General features: G+C 32.8%; 1 long non-coding RNA gene across 2 annotated transcripts in view; it reads right to left on the minus strand.

Annotated features, from left to right (window-relative positions):
- LOC144295501 (uncharacterized) overlaps positions 1 to 16,850 on the minus strand; it is a 33,971-nt gene extending 17,121 nt beyond the window's left edge. The window contains exons 1-3 of one of the 2 annotated variants that reach the window (XR_013362634.1): positions 16,675 to 16,850; positions 16,261 to 16,410; positions 10,013 to 10,818 (exon numbers count right to left, since the gene is read on the minus strand). This is a non-coding gene — a long non-coding RNA (uncharacterized LOC144295501). Of the gene's footprint in view, positions 1 to 10,012; positions 10,819 to 16,260; positions 16,411 to 16,674 lie in introns of those variants that run through there. The other variant, XR_013362633.1, reaches the window with a different exon arrangement.
- Positions 16,851 to 20,292: the final 3,442 nt, after the last annotated feature.

The following is a 20,292-nucleotide window of genomic DNA, read 5'->3' on the forward strand; positions in this document are numbered from 1 at the left end:
ATATTCACTGTGAGAACCTGTGACTAGAGCTCCAAGAAATAAAACTCGCAAAAGTGTGGGGGCAACCTGATGACTGGGTCCTCCTGAAGTTTTCTCTCTTAGAATCATCTACTCTAAATGTCCAGCAATTTGTCAAATACAATTCAGACTTCCCTACCCCAGCACTGGTTCTGCTCTGGTAAATTGTGATTCTTTGTATTTGCCTGTCAATCTCTCCAATTTGTAGGGAAGGATTGGGGCAGTGGTTTGCCCACTGACTTCACTTCTTTTATGACCTAAAAAGAGTTGTTGATTTTTCCGTTTGTTCAGCTTTTTACTTATTGTTAAGATGAAGTGACAAGTTCTAAGCTTTTTACATGTTAGACTGGAAACTAGAAGTCCTTTGCTTCTGTTTGTAAATTCAACTCTGAATCTTTTTTTTTCCATTTGTGTTCCAATATTTGCTAACTCATGCTTTGTTTTCATCATTTCTTGGCAAAGTTCTCTTGAACAATCATATCTACATAATTAAAGATAAATATAAGACTTGTATATTGGCATACCAAATACACAAACAGCAAAGGCTAAAAGTACATGGTACAAATGAAAAAGCATATCATAAAATAATAAGAAAGAATTAGGGCCAAAGAAATATATATTACTGTTCTATGTAATATAATATAACATGTATTATGTTATATACCATGTAAATATAAAAGCATCAATATGCATAAAGTAAAACCCACATATGTCCAGGAGAAATAAACTACAACAAATGAACTCTACCAGTATGTTTTAAGTCACTTTTCTTTGTTCAAAAAACTTAACATGATTGATAAAGGCAGATCTAATTAACATGTATCACACTCTAAAGCCTTAGCACAAACATACCAGCTTATTTTTTTAAAAGATTTTATTTATTTATTCATGAAAGAGAGAGAGAGAGAGAGAGGAAGAGAGAGAGAGACAGGCAGAGGGAGAAGCAGGCTTCATGCAGGGAGCCTGACGTGGGACTCCATTCAGGGTCTCCAGGATCAGGCCCTGGGCTGAAGGCAGCATTAAAGTGCTGAGCCACCCGGGCTGCTCCCAGCTTATTTTTAAAGAACCATGTTATACTATAAAACTGACCACATATCAGAATTCAAAATATATCATTAAATTCCAAAACCAAAAATATTCACACTCTATCTGCATTTGAGATACATTTTGAAAACTAATAAAAATGAGAAATCTAAAAGCATAATATTTTTTCAAAGTCTTTAAAACCAAGTAGGGTCAAGGAAAAAACTCTGCAGATTATACAGAATATGATAATAATAAAATCACTGCATATTAACAACAAAGGGGCATAGCAGAGTACAAGGACAATTCTTTGTCTCTAATGCCAACAATGAGCCAGAAAAGAATCAAAATAAATTATTCCAATGCATTAAATTGGAAAAAAGACAACAACAAAAAAAGAAGTGAATGCAAAAGTAGTAATCAATATTTTTGTTTCCTTCAGCATAACACCCTCTGGTTCCATCCACGTATTCTCAATACTTTTTAAAAGCAAAAAAAAAAAAAAAAAAATCACATTAAGATGTCTAAGTGTTTAAAGGAAAGAATAAATAAATAAACCATTAGCATTAAAAAGCAAAATGATGAAATTACAAATACTCAAAATAGAAACGAATAAGGTGAAATAACTGGAGAAGTGTAAGTATAAAGAACTGTACCCTCATGAAGTAACAGTCTATTTAAAATTTAAAATTTGGGGGATCCCTGGGTGGATCAGAGTTTCAGCGCCTGCCTTTGGCCCAGGGTATGATCCTGGAGCCCTGGATCGAGCCCCGGGATCGAGTCCCAGGATCGAGTTCCGGGATTGAGTCCCACATCGGGCTCCCTGTGTGGAGCCTGCTTCTCCCTCTGCCTGTGTCTCTGCCTCTCTCTCTCTCTCTCTCTCTGTCTCATGAATAAATAAATAAAATCTTTAAAAATAAAATAAAATTTAAAATTTTGTTTTTAATTACTATAGGGTATAGCATGCAGGCAAACTACAATTAAAATCACTAATTCAAAGCACTTAACAAAGCACCGAAACTACTTTTTTTTTTTTTTTTTTCCTGCAAGTAATTGTCAAACCTGATAAACTTTGAATTTAACAGCCTTGGGAGATATATATCAGTAAGATAAAAGTCTGAGTCTGCTCAAAATGAAAAATCAAGTAAGAAACCCTCTCCCTATAAACTAGGGCAATGAAAGGCTGAACATCCACAGAGACAGCTGAAACAGAGACAGCAAGGAATTTTGTCTTAGCGTGGAGTGTTGAAAGGATCCGTGTTAAAATACTTATTTGGTTTTGGTCTTGTGTTATCACAGATTTGTTTTGTTTGTTATTACTTTTATTTCACATGTTTCTGATTCTTCAACCTGTATATTGAGTCTTTCATCACTTGAAAATTCTCAGCTATATCTCTTTAAATATTGCAAGGCTTGGCTGGCAGTCACAATTTATTAGGGATGGAATATTTGCTTATTTTAATATATAAGCAAAAAGTATAAAACTCTTTTATAAGAGAATTTATATAAAAATTCTTAATGAGGTATGAAAAGAAGGAAATATATTTAACCTAATCAAGAATATCTATCACAAACCTACTTAAAATGTAACATTTATTGAACAAATATTAAAAACTTTTCATTTTTGATCCGGAAAAACACAAGAAAGTTGACTATCAATATTTTTCTATACTGTTCCAAAATACCTAATTTGTATGTTAAAAGAACTAAAAAGATTATAGGAATCAGAAATGAAGAACTATAATTATCTAAAAGTGACATGATTTTGTAGAGGTAATACAAAAGACTCAGCATGAAATTGTTAGAATTAAGAGAAAGTTAATAGTAAGGTACTAGATTTAGAAAACCAAAATTCATATACTAATTGTATCTCTACAGACAACCGATTAAAAAAAACACATACAAATGATTTACATATTTTACAAAAGCATAATATATCAAATATACAGGAATCTAGCAATTGTTACGCAAAATGTCTCTTAATGGAAAAAAAAAGACACAAAATAAATAAACAAGCTTTATTTAAAGAAAAGTAGGCTATTAACCACACCCATCTACATCTAGTGTTAAAACTTTACCCCTGATTTCAGATAATCTTCCTTCTACCACTTCACAATTACTCCTAATCTGTGGTAGCTCTGATGCCCACTTCCACAAATAAATTTCAAGGACTTTTCAGGTTAAAGTGCCATATTTATTGTAGTATACATATTTTTTACCACCTAATATATGCAAAATTATGCTACTGTTTTTTTTCCCCTACATTTTTTATGTGTCATTGATATTTTTGAGTTTTTTCCCTAGTCCCATTTTTCTCAGAATCCTTTCAGTTTTATTGGGCAATTTTTCACAGAAGACAAATTTGTAATAAATAAATATGTTGCTTTATAGCTTAGATAACTGTATAGTAAATACTTCAATTCTCATTGAATTTTTCTGTATATTTGATGCAATTCTAATTAAAATAGGAACAGGGTTTGTGCTTACAGGTAAGCATGGTGTGCATGTGTAAATTAACAAGCTATTACAGATTTAGAAGGAAATGTAAAGAGTCAAATAAACAAGTAAAAAGCCCACTCTATCTAATATCAACAGTTATTATGAATCTACAGTGATTTTTAAAAAAGAAATTATTTTTCAGAGATAGACAAAAGGGCCAATATATCAGAATATAGGACTGAGAAATTAATGCACATATATATGGATATTTGACACATGAAAAACGTGCTTTTTTAGATTAATGAGAAAGAACAGATTTTCAATAAATGATACTAGGAAATTAAGTATCCATTTGGGATAACAATGAAATTAAACCACTACCTCAGACTATATACAAATTTAATTGCTTGATGATTAAAGTTTGAAATGTTGGAGGCAAGTTTTTGAAATTTTTAAGGACAATTTAGTAAAATATTTTTATATTCTCAGATATAAAATATTGGAAATACTAACCATATTCTAGACAATACATTTAAGTACACTTAAGAACTTTTGCTCATCAAAATCACACTATAAAGAAAGTAAAAGAAATGGCATATACTAAGAATTAAGATTTGGAATGCATGTAAGTGATTTTTAAAAGAGTAACTCTAGTCTCCAGCATAAATGAAAAACTTCTATATATCAGTATCATAGAGACAACTCATTAGAAAAATATTAGAAGTCTTTAAGCAGATATTTCACCAAAAGTAATATCTATATAACCAAAGACTACTAATGGGATCTCAAGTTCTTTTAGTAATAAAGGAAATACCAATAGTAACAATGAGATATCATTCCACAACTAACATTTTGGAAAACTTAAGCATCTGATTGGTTCCAATTATTCGTGAGGATTTTAAGTAATGGAACCCTCCTGCATTGCTAGTTAGAAATTAAGTTACTATAATCACTTTTATGTATAGATTTTCATTACTTAACATATACACACTTTTTATACAGCATTTCAATTAACAATAATATATCCCCAAGAAACTCATACATACAAACTCTTGCATAGATCTCCAATATTTTAATCTTAGCCTGGCTTACCATGAGATTTATTTAAAATTATTTTATTTAACTATTTTAAATGTGTTATATATTATATGTATTTATATTTTTTAAAATGTATGATATCATGTTATATAAATTTTTGTTATTTAACAATATTAGGGGAAATGATAGATTCTGACTTAATAAAATTTGTAATATAAAAATACATTTCACTGCTAAACTCCATGCAAATAAATTTGAAAATCTGGATTAAAAAGAATAATTTACTTGAAATTACCTCAACTGCCTCCAGAAAAGCTGAAATTCTGTGCAAATTGCTTAGAATAATTAAAGAAACTTAATTTCTTCAAAGAAAACACCAGGCCCAGATTAGAATGGTGGAACTTTTTCATCTTAGAAAACCTGTTGGTATTATTCGCAATATCAGTAAATCAGAGGAGAAATTAAGATGATCAGCTATGTAAGTAACTATCAAATGCACTTGATAAAATAAAACAGCTATGCCTGGGGAGGGCAAAGAAGAAACAGATGGGTATTTCCTTCCATTAAAATGCAGACATTAACCCAAAGTTAAAAAAAGCAAAAGGATATCCACAAGAAATATTTATATTATTGTGTTTTTAAAAAATGAAAGAAAAAATACCCATTAAAGAATATTTTTTCATGATATCTGGAAATCACTGTACTAGTCAATGTAATTAATAAGAAAAAATAAGGTGAATATAAATATGAACAAAGGAAATACATTTTTTTCTTTGGCAAAGTATATGATTGAATGCATAGGATTATGTTATTTTATACATCAACTAGGAGGATCTTCTAAAATACAGAAATTAATCAACTTTATAATACAAACCAGAACTAGTTAGAATTTATAAACCAATAAAAAAGTCCATATATAATAGTCCCTAGAATTAAATACAACAAAATAAAATTAAAAATCTAGGAAAATAACAAATATAGTAAATATCTATGAAAAATAAATAAGCAGTTAATGTTACTGAGAGTCCCAAAAAGACCACTGAGCAAAGAGAAAGTTTTATAACATTCCTGTATAGGAAGACCCAGCTTCATAAATATTTAAAATCTGCTCAAGTTAATTTATAAATCTACTTGATCCAAAATAAATATCAAAGAGATTTTTTTGGGAGAATTAGATCAATGGTAGTATTATTTTGTAATAAAAGCCATTATGATTTTGAGGGGGAACTATGCACAATATATATTTAAATATTATTATAAAGTTTAAAGTTTAAAGCTAAAATAGTTAAAATGTCACTTAGTATATGCATAAACAGATCAGTGCAACAGAATGAAAAGTCCAGAGATAAGCTGGAATATATCATAGAACCGGAATATGACAACATAACATACTAGATAATTTGGTAAATCCATGTTATTTTATAAAACATTTATACAACTTGGAAACTATCTTTAAAATGTAAAAATGGAGTGATAAAATTTAAAAGACAAAAATCAATTCATATTGGAATATATACTGAACCTTAGTAGGGAATCCATACTAGTATTAGAAAAATAATGATATATAGAGTAACTGAACGATCTCAAGCTGAGGATGGTCTATTTAATATGACATTAACCTCAAAACAATACATTAGAAAATTAGAAGATTTCTAAGTTGAGTTCACGATAATGAAAAAATACATGATAAAAGGCAACTTAAAAAATAAAACACAGTGGCAGCCTGGGTGGCTCAGCGGTTTAGTGCCTGCCTTCAGCCCAAGGCATGATCCTGGAGTCCCAGGATTGAGTCCCACGTCCGGCTCCTTGCGTGGAGCTTGCTTCTCCCTCCTCCTGTGTCTCTGCCTCTCTCTCTCTCTATGTCTATCATAAATAAATAAACAAATAAACAAACAAATAAATAAATAAATCTTTAAAAAAAAGAAAAGAAAATGTGTAAAGGAATAATTTTGTTTTGCTTTGTTTTACTTCCTTCTTTTAGCCTAAACTTCCTTTTGTATTCATTAATATACTCATCAAGTTGGCCACCAAGTGTACCTTTGCTTGGACTCCTTCAAAGTGGCCAAAAGCTCAACACCAGGTGCCTACTTATCTTTGAGTCCCTCAAAATTTAATGCATTTGAGCATCAGTGTTTATTTAGAGTCAGATACAATGCTCCCTTGGTAGCCCAAAGATTTAATTGGAATCAGTCTCTGTAGTTGAAAGAATCATGACTCTCTCTTTTGAGCCTTTTTAAGATCAAAGTGTCACTGGCCCTGCTTTGAAGCTCAATGCTTAAAGACCTCACTATCAATTAAAGGATTCTCTCTCCAAACCCACTAGAGCCCTGAATTATGTCCTTGAAGCATACATCTAAGGAGATTCCTAAGACTTACAGATTTAGTGTTCTAAAATAGCCACTCTTTCTAGCAGAATCCTTTCCCCTCTCTCTCCACTAGCAAATTGGAAAAAAATCCTCCTGATACTCAGAGTTCTCAGAAACCTTAAAAAGAAAATCAACATTTTTGTGCTGGATAGAATGTCCTGCAATTGTGATTCAAGCCTTTATCCTTCTAGGATCTTGGTCATCATGATCTGTGTCTCTTATCTCCTCTCTCTATCTTTTTTTCACAAATATAATTTTTTCACATATTGTGTGATATCAGTATCAGCAATGAAGACTATGCTGGAGAATAAATACAGAAGCAAGTTATAATGTTTACTCCTAATGCAAGAAGAAAAGAACAAAATATCAAATTCATGGTTTCATGCACATGGATTTGTATATTTTTAAAATGCCCCATGAAATTTGTATTAAAATGAAGCTAGTTAATAGTTTTTCCTTTATTTATTTATTTATTTATTTATTTATTTATTTATTTATTTATTTTAATTTATTTATGATAGTCACACAGAGAGAGAGAGAGAGAGGCAGAGACACAGGCAGAGGGAGAAGCAGGCTCCATGCACCGGGAGCCTGACGTGGGATTCGATCCCAGGTCTCCAGGATCGCGCCCTGGGCCAAAGGCAGGCGCCAAACCGCTGCGCCACCCAGGGATCCCCTAGTTTTTCCTTGTTATGTGGTGGTCCAATTTGGTGTTCTCTCATGGTTATGTCATGTGGGCCCTTCACATAAAATAACATACCCAACAGATTGCTAATTGAGGACCCAGTTCAATAATTACAAAGAGCAGTAAAACGTGCAAAAAAAATTAAAAAGCAGATTCTGTCCTTGGGAATTGTGAGATGACTGAGCTCATTTGCTTCTATTGTTAAACTAAACTGTCTTACCTTGACAAATTAAGCTGGGACTAACAGATACTATGTGATCAGTGGGATTGAAATGAGTGACATCCAATCAAATCATGCATTATTATATGCACATTTTAATAAGATGAAGAATGGCCTTGCAACACAGGCAAGACACAAGAAATCATTTTCCCCCCAAAATTGTCAATATTTTGGGGAGAGAGCATATTAAGGAGCTGAAATACCAACTCTGCTCTGCTTACATAAAGGAGCCAGTTCACCTCATCAATGATACCATGTGGTAGCTTTACTGTTACACACACTAAGCCCCACTGACAGAAGAAAGCAAATTATCTAAAGGTGAAGAAATCCCTTTTTCCCAAGACATTTCAGCAACCTGAACCAAAGTAAAGATACTATTTAATTTTTTACATACATATGATTATTGAGTGCTTTTGCCTCCAAAAACCTGTGGAGCAATCTCTCATTTACAGGGAGAGAGAGAGAGTATTCACCATATTTTTCTAGAAATGATTAAAGAAATTCATAAATCATACTTTCCATTGTACATTTCTTCCATCAATTAGTACATATTTGACCTAAAAGATGATCAGAATTTAGACAGTTAAGTAAGTTCAACTAGGAAACACTGCTTTGATTTTTTCTCAAAGCAGTTACACATCAATAGCCAAAATACCTTTGTTTCTTTTCTTCATTCCTCAAAGTCAGACAATGTGTCAATGGTATAAGATTGCTTCAGTCTGCTAAATTTTATAATAAAAGAAATCAATTTTCCTGTGGAGAGAGTATTACAATGGAGTAAACTAAAATTAAATGTTTTCTGACTTTTGCCATCTTATGCTGACAAAAATTCTCATGTCATTATTTCCAGTTACTTACAGTCCTAGTATTAAAGTCATATATTTTATCTATAAAGAATCAGTCTCCCTCCCCAGTTGCTTTGTTGGGGTTTTAAAACCAGGTCTAACAAGTAAACATAGAAAAGTATGAAATAAAATTCCATTAATTAGAAGGAAATCGGTATGAAAGGTCTAGAAATTACAGATGGTTAAGATGTCTGATTGAATTCCCAGGTGATGCAAATTGGCTGCAGATAGTGAGAAAACTGGTCCAGGACTTAGAGTTCACACCATTTTTTGTTTTTATTTTTATGTTTTAATGTCCACTTACCAAATTTTAATTTTGACAGTAAAAGTCCTCTCATATGAACTAAACTTATGCATTTCTAAGTTTCATAAAATCATTTTTTATGATTACATAAAAACTATACTGGGAATTATCATCACCTGGTGATTTGATGCTGTTTATATTTCTTCAACAAATTAATTTAGTTATAGCCAATCATTTGCTTCTGAGAGCAAGAATTAGAAATTCAACCTGGCATTGAGCTAATCCATTAAGATTTGACAATAAAAATGCTTTTGGAAGGGTACTAGTATCCCTAAGAATAACCAAAAGGAAAATAGCCTATGCTAAACATGAGGCTTAAAAATTATTAAATATAATTAGCACAATATTTAAACAAAAATGTTAATAACAAATCGCAACCTAAGATTAAGAAGGTATGCATTGATTAAAACAGCTTTTATCTGAACCTGACCCACAACAGATGAAGCTAAACTGAGAAAGTTCCTAAATTTGTCAAGTTTCTATCAATGTGTATATTTGAATAAAAACTGAAAAATTCAGTCAAGAGTCTCAAAGCTTTACATCATCAACTCTAATGCTAGCATAAAACAAAACAGAATAAATAGAGTATTTAGTTAAAAATTTGGACTCTGAATTTGACACCTAGGGTTTATATACTGGTTTCACTACTTACTAACTATATGTGAACTTGAGAATATTATTATTATTATTATTATTATTATTATTATTACTTTTAAAGATTTTATTTATTTATTCATGAGAGACACAGAGAGAGAGAGAGAGAGAGAGAGGCAGAGGGAGAAGCAGGATCCATGTAGGGAGCCCCATGTGGGATCCGATCTGGGCACTCAAGAATCATGCCCTGAGCCAAAGGCAGACACTCAACCACTGAGCCACCCAGGCATCCCAAGAATATTATTTAAATGCATAGTGGCCTGGTTTCCTCAATTTTGAAATAGATTGTATCAGTCAGAGCCTTTGTTGCACAGAACACAACCAACTCTATAATTAGCTAAAACAGAAAGGTATTTATTAAAGCAGAGAATTTATTAAGGTAAGTATTTATTAAGGCAAACTTTTCTCACTGAGCCATGATTAAATATTTTAGACCTTGTTACCAGATGGTCTCTGTTGAAAACACTCAAGCCTTACAATTTAGCAAAAACAGCCATAGATAATGTATAAATAAATAGGTGTGATTCTGTTCCAATAAATCTTTATTTACAAAAACAGGCAATGCCAACCTCTGTCTTCAAAAATACTATGTATTTCAGACTCTTAAATACTATGTATTTCAGAGATACAGATGCAGAACCAGAGATATAAAACCAATTTTAATGGCAAAAACTCTAGGCCACTGATTTCACATACAAGATCCTACCACCACTGCCCCCAGAAAACACAGCTTGCAGTTTTGACAATGAGCACACACAGGACACTATTATTAGGAGCTTATCACTCTTATGCAATATTTTCATTGTCCTCAACCTCTTTGACAGCAAAACGGGGTCAACTGAACACCTCTTACTTCATATTACCCTCTCTTATCACTGCATCTAATTGGAGAAAAGTAAGTCATAAGATATAATAAAGGCTAGAAAACCAGTTTTTAGCTTCTATCTTGGGAAATTATGATTCATTATAGGAAGATTACCAAAATACAGAAAAGGTATTTAAGATATATGGTGGCCAAAAAGGGACAAATATAAATCACATAGAAAGATATGAAAAGGGCAGCCCCGGTGGTGCAGCAGTTTGGCACCGCCTGCAGAGGATCCTGAAGACCGGGAATCGAGTCCCACGTTGGGCTCCCTGCATGGAGCCTGCTTCTCCTTCTGCCTGTGTCTCTGCCTCTCTCTGTCTCTCTCTCTCTGTGTTGCTCATGAATAAATAAATAAAATCTTTAAAAAAAATTAAAGAAAGAAAAATATGAAAAGAATGCACACCACATGATAATGTTCATGATAATTAAACATAATATACATATATCACTCAAATCATTGTCTGGCATCATTTATTTCAAATTGGAGGACTCCTTTAGCATTTGTTATAAGGCAAGTCTAATGGTAGTGAATTCTCTAAGCTTTTGTTTATCTGGGAAAGACTTTATGTCTCCATTTTTGAAGGAAAGTTTTTCTAGGCATAATAATTCCTGGATAGGAGTTTTCTGTCTGTTTTTTCTTTCAGGACTTTGAATATATCATCACACATTTTTCTGGGATACTGGTTTCTAGTGAAAAATTTTATGGGCCCTGTATGTGACGATTCATTTTTCTATTAGTACTTTCAAAATTCTATCTTTGACTTTTTTTAAAAGATTTTATTTATTTATTCATGAGAGACACAGAATTAGAGAGGCAGAGACATAGGCGGAGGGAGAAGCAGGCCCCATGTAGGAAGCCTGATGTGGGGCACGATCCCGGGACTCCAGGATAATGCCCTGGGCCAAAGGCAAAGGCGCTCAACCACATCCCAGTATCTTTGACTTTTGATAATTAAATTACAATGTGTCTCAGTGTGGATTTCTTTGAGTTCATTTTATTTGATGTTGAAACTCATTGGTATAGATAAATGGAGAACATTGCATAACTGTAATGGTAGTGGGTAGGTCACTTTATTCTGACACAAAAGTTAAAAGACAAAAGTATTAAAAATAGCTATAACTGAAATATGTTAAAAGACATACAATAGGGCAGCCCTGGTGGCCCAGCGGTTTAGTGCTGCCTTCAGCCCGGGGTGTTATCCTGGAGACCCGGGATTGAGTCCCGCGTTGGGCTACCTGCATGGAGCCTGCTTCTCTCTCTGCCTGTGTCTCTACCTCTCTCTCTCTGTCTGTCATGAATAAATAAATAAAATCTAAAAAATAAAAATAAAAAGGACATACAATATGAATAGATGAAAATTATGGCAACAACAAGAGAGTATACATGGGAGGAAGAAGTTATAGAGTTGTTATCATTTTAAACAGACTTATAAGACTCTTAATGTAATTCCCAAGGTAAATATACCTATAGAAGTTACAAACACACAAAAAAGGGAACCAAAGGATACCAACACAAACAGCAAAATACAAAAGAAGACATCAAGAGAGAAAAAGACAAATAAAAGAAATATAAGATTAACAGGAAACAACATAAATGCAATAATAAATCTTTCTCTATCAATAATAGCTTTAAATGTAAATGATTTAAACTTCCTATTCAAAAGACATAGAGTGCCATTCATGACAATATGGATGGACCTAAAAGTATAATGCTAAGTGAGATAAGTCAGAGAAAGACAAATAAATGATTTCACTTATATGCAGAGATTACTTAAAAATAAATAAACAAACTTAAAAAAATTATATGTAAAATCTAAAACACAAAATGAACAACCAAACAAATAATAACAACAACAGAAGAAGAAATAGACTCATAAATACAGAGTACAAACTGAGGTTTGCCAGAGGGGAGGGCTGAGAGGATCGATGAAATATGTGAAAGGGATTAAGAGGTACAAATTTTCAACTGTAATATAAAGAAGTCACAGGGATGGAAAGTACAGCATAGATAATGTAGTCAATAATGTAATAATTCTGTATGATGACAGATGGTAACCACATTTGTATTTCACAATGTAAATAACTATCAAATCACTATGTTGTACCACTGAAACTAACATAATATTGTATGTCAAATATATTTCTAAAAATTATTGAAAAATATGTAAATAAATTTTAAAAGAGAATATTAAACCATAGCACAATTAAAAAATAAGACAAAAGGAATTGAGTAGAGTTGCATGCACTGACCTAGTAGATCTCCAGGATTTATTACTATGTGGAAAAAAATAAAATAAAATATGTATACTATGAAAAAAAACAGAGTGGCTGAACAGATTTTCTAAGACAAACTGTATGCTTTCTATAAAAACTCACTTTAGGTTTAAGGATACTCATAGGCTGAAAGTGAAGGGATGGTAAAATACATTCCATAAAAAAGGTAACCAAAAAAGAGCAAGAGTAGTTTTATTGCTGTCCCACAAAAGAAACTTTAATTCAAAAATTGTTATGAGATAAAAAAGAACATTATATAATGATAAAAGGGTCAACTACCATGAAGATATAATGATTATAAATATATATGCACCCATCTGAGAACCTAAATATATAAAGCAAAAAATAATATAACTAAACATTAATAGAATTGAAAAAACATTAATAGAATTGAATTTACTTCTATTTGAATAGAAATGGAAAGCAATACAATAATGGCTGGGTATTTCAATACCCAACTTTCAATAATGAATAAAACCTCAGATAGAAAATCAATAAGGAAACAGGACTTCAGAATATAGACAAAATGGACCTAAAGGACATATATAGAACATTCTACCCCACAGCAACAGAATAAATTCTTTTCAAGTGAACACTGATCTTTCTTCAGAATAAATCATGTTAGTTCACAAGACAAGTCTTAATAAGTTCAAGAATATCAATGCCATACCAACTATCTTTTCCAGCCATAATAAAATGAAACTAGAATTTGACATAAAAAAAGGAAAATTTACAGATAAATGAATTTTAAACAATATACTCCTGAACAAGCTTTGAGTCAAAGAAAAAAATTGAAAAGGAAATTAGAAAGTACCTTGAAACAAATGAAAATGAAAACACAATATACCAAAACTTATGGGATGTACCAAAAGCAATACTAAGAGACAAGTTCATAACAATAAATGCCTACATTTAAATAAGAAGATCTCAAACAATCTAACTCAACATCATCAGGAGCTAGAAGGAGAACAAACTAAGTGGAAAGAAGAAAATAACAAAGATTAAAATAGAAATAAAGAAATAGAAAATAGAAAAAAGAAAAAAAAAACAGAGTTTGGTGGTTTAAAAAATAAAATTGACAAATCATTAAACTAAGGAAAAAGAGAAAAGACTCAAATAAAATCAGATCTGAAGGAAGAGATGTTATAACTGCTGGCACAGGGAAAAACAAGAATCACAAAACACAATACCGAACAGTTATATACCAGAAAACTGTACAATACAGAAGAAATGGATAAACTCCAAGAAACATATAATATACTAAGACTACATTAGGAAGAAACAGAAAGTCTGAAAGGACCCATAATTACTATGGAGATCAAATCCTCAATCAAAAGTTTCCCTACAAAGAAAAGGATTAGATGGTTTCACTGGTGAATTCTACTAAATATTTAAGGAAGAATTAATACCAATCCTTCTCAAGTGCTCAAATCAAATAAGAGGAAACACTTCCAAACTCATGAGATTACCATTATCCTGACACAAGAGCAAGGACAACACAAGAAGAGAAACTGACAAACCAATAACCTGATTTATATATGCAAAAATCCTCTACAAATTAGCAAACTCAATCCAAGAGCTCATTAAAAGGATCACATACCACATCTAAGTGGGATTTATTCTGGAAATGCAAGACTCTTTTACCATATGAAAATCAAGTAATGTGATACAACACAATAACAGAACAAAAGATAAAAAATACATAATCATCCCAATACATAAAGAAGAAAAGCATCTGACATAATTCAATATCTTTTCTGGATAAAATTCTCAACAAACTAAGAATTGGAAGAATCTACCTCAACACAATAAAATTCATACACTAAAAGCCTATATAGCAAACATTATACTCCACGGTGAAAAAAAATTAAAATATTTGCCTCTAAGATCAGAAAAAAAGAATACCCACTCTAGCCCTTTCTATTCAACAGTTTTTTGGCATTCCTAGCCATATTTGTCACCTAGATATATTAGGTGAGAAAAATTTTTAAAGGCATCAAAATCAGAAAGAAAGAAAAATAAAATTGTTCCTGTTTGCAGACAACAGGATCTTATACATAGAAAACCCCAAAGATTCCATTAAAAAGAAAGAAGAAGAAGAAGAAGAAGAAGAAGAAGAAGAAGAAGAAGAAGAAGAAGAAGAAAGAAAGAAGAAAGAAAGAAAGAAAAAAAAAGAAAGAAAGAAAGAAAGAAAGAAAGAAAGAAAGAGAAAAGAAAAAAGAAAAGAAAAGGAAAGAAAAGAAAAACAAAAAACAACCCTCTTAGAACTAATACATAAATCCAGTAAAATTGCAGGCTACAAAATCAAAAGCAAAAATCAGTTTCATTCCTATACACTAACAGCACAGTATCTGAAAAGGAATTAGGAAAACTATTTACAACAGTATCAAAAAGAATAAAAAGAATCAATTTAACTAAGGAAGTGAAAGACTTGTATACTAAGAACTACAAAACACTGATGAAATTAAATAATAATTAAATTAATTAATAATTAAAGTACACTGGAAAGGCAACCATGTGTTCATGGATAGATTTGATATTGTGAAAATGTCCATATTCCCCAAAGTAATCTACAGATTCAATGCAATCCCTACCAAATTCCACTCGTATTTTTTTTTACAGAAATATAAAAAAAAATTCTATAATTCACATGGAACCACAAAAGACCACAAACAGCCAAATCAGTCCTGAGAAAAAAGAACAAAGTGAGAGGCATCACACTTCCTGTTTCAAAATGTATCACAAAATTACAATAATCAAAATAGTGTCATATTGCATAAAGATAGACTTACAGACCAACAGAATAGATAGACCAGAAATAAAACCATACATATATGGTTTGACAAGGATATCAAGAAGACAATGGGGGAAAGGATAGTCTCTTCAATAATCAGAGAAGACTGGATATCCCCACGCAAAAGAATAAACTTGAACCCCTACCTTACACCAGTCATAAAAATTAACTTGAAATGGAGTAAAGATTTAAATGTAAGACCTGAAACCATAAGAAAGCACAGGCAAAAATTTCTTTGACACTGATCTTGACAATGATATTTTGGATATGATACCAAGAGCACAGACGACAAAAGCAAAAATAGACGAGTGAGAGCTACATTGCTAGATAATATTGACCTATCATCAGTCACACCATACACTTAAAAATTCATTAAAAGAGTGTCTCTCATATTAAGTATTATTACTATAATAAAATAAACTTTTTAAAAAAGTGTTTGGCCCTCTGCGCCTACTAATCATCAGATATTATTGCCTGGAATTCCAAACATGTCATGGTTCCATTTTTTGTTTTTTAAAAATTAGCAAAAAGAAACCAACATCTCATAGCACCTTTTTTTTTTTTTTTTCTTTTTTGTAAAATTTAAGTAGAATCAACTAGATCTTCAAGCTGAATGCAGCCTGGACCAAATGTTCTCAGAAAATACTCTCTATCTTCTCCTCCTGACTCACATACAGTTTTCTCTAGCCCATGTAAAGAGAGATGAAAAAACTAGATATTAGACAATGGTACCTGTTGGGGCAGTTGGTTAAGTATCTGTCTTCAGCACAGGTCATGATCCCAGGGTCCTGGGATCAAACCCTGCATCGGGCTCTCTGCTCCACAAGAAGCCTGCTTTTCCCTCTCCTTCTGCTGCTCCCCCTGCTTGTGCTCTCTCTCTCTCTGTCAAATAAATAAATAAACAAATAAATAAATAAATAATAAATAAATAAAATCTGAAAGGAAGGGAGGAAGGAAGGGAGGAAGGAAGGAAGGAAGGAAGGAAGGAAGGAAGGAAGGAAGGAAGGAAGGAAGGAAGGAAGGAAGAAAGGAAGGAAGGAAGGAAGAAGAAAGAAAGAAAGAGAAAGAAACAGAAAGAAGAAAGAAAGAAAGAAAGAAAGAAAGAAAGAAAGAAAGAAAGAAAGAAAGAAAGAAAGAAAATAGTACCTTTCGAAGATTTGAAGACAACTGAGAACTATGAAAATATTTATTTATTGCTAATTACTCTGCTTTCATCTTTTTCCTGACTACACAACTCTGTTGCAGACTATGCATTCAGAACCATTTTTCATCAAATTCAAAGGAATCAGGAATCAAGAAAAAGTAGTGGAAGTCCTGTTGGGAGAGCTGGAACTCTGTGTTATCCCAACCCTCCTCTTGGTATTTACGTTTTCCACATTTCTTTTGCCCTGCCATATGGTGCACTCCTTTTTTCTTGATTTTGGCTGTGTGTGTGGATTCCACCAGTCTTACTATAGCTTCTTGACTTTATGTTATTCCTCTGCTCAAAATCCTCCAAAGAATTTCACCTCACTCAAAGTAAAAGACAAAACCCTGGAATTAACCCATAGGGCCCTACCTGGTATTCCGAACAGATGTCAGCTCCTTCTACTTCTGCTGCATCATTTCACTGCAGTAGCCACGCTGGTCTGTTCACCATTCTCCAGCATCCAAGGCATTTTTGCTTCAGGGTCCTTTGCATTTTCAGCTTCTTACCTGCAGTGCTCTTCCCATATCACTAACCCATTTCCTTCAGAGATTTATTTAAATGTCACTTCACTTTCTTATACTACTTGTACTTTCATGCCCTTTTCCTTTCCTCTTTTTAACTCTTTAACCCTAATCATCTGTATCATTTCATTCCCTTCTTCCCAACTATCTAGAAAGCCCTACAAAAGTAGGGATTTTTGCTTGGTCCATTTCCCCTTGAATCCCCTGGAAATGTGCCTGGCATATGGTAGATCCTCAATAAGCATCTGCTGAGCACATTAATGACTACAAGAGTGCTTATCTTTCAGCGGCTGAACTTAATTCATTTTCTTGAGGACTGATGCCTTGCTCTCTTTCTGGCTTCTGAGTGGTCTTTAATTTAGTCATCTTTAATACAAGTCTCTGACCTGCCACTTTCATTAACTTTTCCACTCTTTGCTCCCACTAGTCTGTTGGGCCTCTGATAATATATGATCGGCTCAGAAAAAACAAACAAACTGGTATTTAATTGGAGGATCTATGGATAGAAAGATTTGTTCCCATCTCTTCATCATCATCCTTACCAATTTTTCACTTAATTATAGGCATAGTTCTGTTATTTAGGAAAGTCTAGATCTGAGAAGATGAGGTAAACTGAGAGGAATATATGGATTTAAATGCATTGACAATGATTTGTATATGTTATACCTCATAAATATATATGTATATATATATCATACTTCAATATTAAAAAGTGGTTTCAAGAGGAAACTGAGACTCAAGACTTTAACTTGTTGATTTCCATGCATCAAGTTCTGTGACAGAGATCATGTACGCTTTTCCCATACTACTGCATGGTCTCTCTTACAACAGAAATTAGATCTAAATCAAAATATCATGAATACTCACAAAAGCACAGACAATAGAATGAAAATGTGGTGGCAACTGGTTTTGCATCAATGAGAGAAAATTGAGCAAAATCATTATAGTGTTGCCTTTCTACCTTATTGTCAAGCCATTTTGTTTATTTTTAGAGATTTTATTTATTCATTCATGAGAGACACACAAAGAGAGGCAGAGACATAGGCACAGGGAGAAGCAGGCTCCCTGCAGGGAGCCCTATGTGGCAATTGCTCCCAGGACCCTGGGATCACACCCTGGGCCAATGGCAGATGCTCAACCACTAAGCCATGCAGGCCACATTGGGGGATGGAGGCTTGAAGGATGCAACTGAGCATGTCTGCGGAGAGAAAAAGAAAACAGAGGAGTAGAGAAACAGGGGCTTGTTGATGGTAGCTATCAGCAGCTTCATTTCCAAACCATTAGAGGAAGACTGAGGATAGATGTCTGAACACCTGAGGGACTCAACAGGACTACATAGCAAATGGAAACATCATGCTATTTTTACTTTTTTTGCCTTTATTTTTGTGAAAGCCAATTTCTACCAACTGTAATTTTGCATTTGAAACCCTTTGAAATTTCTGTCACAGCACTTCTTTTGATAGAAATGACATTATCAGGAGATACCCAGTAATTTCTATCTCATATTAGCCTCTGTGTTTCAAAGTGATTTGATTTTCCCTAAGCAGTGGATTTAAACATTTTTTTAAATTTAAATGCTGTTTGAAAGAAATAAAATGACTTAAAATATATTTTTACTCTTCCTAAAATAAGTTCAGACAAATTTCTGTACCTGAAAATGACAGACAGCCAACTTGGATTTTTCACTATATATATTCAGAAATAATCCCAAGCAAAGGCTATATAGAGCCCAAAGTAGCAATTAAAACAAGTAAGGGATATTCATACCCTGATTTTAATTTCCTGGTAAATTAAAGGGTCTGCTCATGCATGCAGTATTGTATAATGGCTCAACCACTCACAACCTTAGATTGTCTCATTTAGTGCGTCTACCACATTGTTGACATCTTACTCCTTTAGGCATCATACTTGTGAAGTCTGATTTCTCTGAAGTTCTGGTCAAAGTCTTTAGAATTCTATTCCCGAATTTCCTCCTCCAGCACTCTCACTAATGTCCATGAGTACTGTATCTAGAGGAGCTTTATATTCTCATTCATCTTCATTTCCAATTTTCAAAACTGTGAAATATTTTTGCGGACTAATCCTCTCCCTATCACAATATATGCCTTCACCTCTCTTCCACAACTATAACTTTATGAATGCTGTCTAAAATGAAAATGCATGTTTTTATGCAAGTACATTTATTACAGAAATGAATGAAACAGAAGGACAATGAACACAAAGCTAAAAACTCTGGGCTTTTAAGTCTGTTTGCCATTCACTGAGAGATTGGACCTAATTATCTAAAATCACTGAATTTCACTCTATCCATCCTACCTGGGAATGAGAACTGTCCCAACCCTGTGACAAGGATTCAATCAGTACCAAATGAGAAGTATGTGGTAGTACTAGTAGATATGGATAAGCGTAGTGGAGGAGAATCTCTCTTCTTATATCATTTTATGAAATGAAAATATTGAAATGATGAATTATTTTGCATGTACATTTGTAAATATCAAAATCAAGATTATATACATACACACATCCATCTATCTGTCATCTCTCTGGATTTTTTAAGAGGGAATAATTATCAAGTATTTTTCCAGGTGGCACAATTAATCAATGTGTCTAACATTTGTCTTATTCCCACAATTTCAGGACTGATTAGTCAGGACTTGATGGCATGAAAGCCAAAGCCGTCACTCACGTGGATGTTTTAGAAGTCTGCTGTGCCTCTAAGTAAGAAGAGTTGTGACCCCAAAATCCTAGGTCTGCAGGGCACCTGGGATATGACATAAAATTCTCTCAAGCCATGCATGTCCAATTTCTCTGTGTAAATTAAATCTAATAGGAAATCTGTCAGCTGTATTTCCAGCCTTCAAAAAAACTTTTCAAAAGAAATCTATGACATAGTGCTTTTACTGGTTGTGACAAGTAACTCATTTACTACTATAACTGAAATGGCAAGTAGGACAATATACAATACTTAAAAACAAATAGGACAGCCTTATAGGAAAAATATTTATTCTTAATAATTTGGCCAGAAAAAAACTAAAGAGATTGAGAAGAGTAGTG

This window comes from Canis aureus, chromosome 23 (genome assembly GCF_053574225.1).
Source record: "Canis aureus isolate CA01 chromosome 23, VMU_Caureus_v.1.0, whole genome shotgun sequence".
Classification (NCBI taxonomy): domain Eukaryota; kingdom Metazoa; phylum Chordata; class Mammalia; order Carnivora; family Canidae; genus Canis; species Canis aureus.